Below are 1,776 nucleotides of genomic sequence, written 5' to 3' on the forward strand. Positions count from 1 at the left end.
ATATCCTTTCTGATTGGTGTTTCTGGTTTCTTGGGATATATTCCTAGAAGTGGGATCACTGGGTCAAATGGGAGTTCCATTTTTAACTTTTTGAGGAAACTCCATACTGTCTTCCATAGTGGCCGCACCAGTCTGCATTCCCACCAGCAGTGAACTAGTGTTCCCCTTTCTCCGCATCCTCTCTAGCACTTGTCGTTTGTTGATTTGTTGATGATAGCCATTCTGGCAGGTGTGAATGCTCATCTTTTTCATCATCTGATTCTACTGTTTCTCCTCAGCGGTCTGAGCCGAGTCACCTCCACTGTCCTCCTGCCTGTTAGACCAGTTCCGCCACAGCCAGCCCCGGAGGGAGGCTTCTGCTCCATGTGCAGGTGTCTGGAGGGGTGGAGGGTTTGACTTCCAAATTTTGAATTCCTTCGGAGGCTCCTCGGGAATTTTTATTTCTGAGGCCACGTGCCTCTTCCAGGCTACCTGCTTGTTGAGCGGATTGTAGAGAAGGGAGGGCGGTCCCTGCCTGGCCCGCCCTTGGTTTCCCCGCAATGGGTGGGCGGGGGAGGCGGGTTCTCGCATCTGCCACTGCGTCTGTTCCACTGGGTTTAGCCGAAATGTGTACTGGTCACTCAGGCTAGAATGGTGCTTCTGCCCCCTTGCAACCCGCTGAGTGAGGGCAATAATCCAACACCCCCGACCTGCCCCTCTGCCCCCATCACCCGCCCTGCCGCCTGCTGCCTGCTGCCTGCCACAAAAAAAATGCCGCCCTGCCCTCCTGCCGCCCTGCAGCCCTGCCGCCTGCCGCCTGCCGCCTGCCACCTGCCGTGACGTGTGCTAGCCATTCAGGCTGCTGCTGCCTCGGGCCCAGTGCGGCTGGTTGCTGAGTGGGTGCTGCAATCCCACCCTCCTCTGCTGGGCGTCTACCAGGGCTGGGCTGTGTCTGTCTCTGACGGTCTCCTCCCCTCCTCCCTGCCCCCCCCACTCCCATACACCCACCTCCAGGTGTCCCGGAGCGCTGATCTCTCGGACATGCTTGTGTGTCGCGCAGGGAATTCTTGTGGGATTATAGTTGCCCAACTTGTTGTAACTCTTAGGGGAGAGACCAGGGAGTCTCCTCACGTCGCCGAGCTGCTAAGGTCACCCTTGTGCTTTGGTTTTAGTACAGCCGCCGGGCCCTCAGTGTCCCCTCTGTCCACTCTCCTTGTGCATGTAGCTCTAAGAAGTAGAGTCATTGGATTTCTGGACAAACAGATAAAAATACAGCAAATAAGAAGCCAGGAGGTGAAGAGAGGCAGACAGACAACCCTAAGAGGCTGCAGCTGGCAGCCGACGTTGCAATGCTGACTGTAAAAAATGCGCTGAGGGAGGAAACCAAGATGGCGGCATAGGCAAACACCGGAAATTGCTGCCTCGCACAACCACTTCAAAAATACAACTAAAAAAAACCCAAAAACTAAAAGACAAAACAGACATCATCCAGAACCACAAAAGGCTTGGTTTGCAATCTGAAAATTACCTAACAAACTGCAGCTGGGTCAGAGAGACCCAGAACTTCCAAAAGAAGGCCCAAGGCCCCACCACTGCTTGCATTGCTTCATAGCTGGGCCTCATCTGGGCACCTCCAAACCCCAAACAAAGAAGAGAAATCTGCAGATCTCTCCATAGCTCCTGCTGGGTAGCCTCAGGCAGAGGCTAAAGTAGCACCTCCTTAGAGATCCAAGAGCCAGTGTACCCAGTGGTCAGAGTGGGACCATCCAGATTACAACTCCTCAGATACATAAGGGA

This window comes from Myotis brandtii, unplaced genomic scaffold (genome assembly GCF_000412655.1).
Source record: "Myotis brandtii unplaced genomic scaffold, ASM41265v1 scaffold434, whole genome shotgun sequence".
Classification (NCBI taxonomy): domain Eukaryota; kingdom Metazoa; phylum Chordata; class Mammalia; order Chiroptera; family Vespertilionidae; genus Myotis; species Myotis brandtii.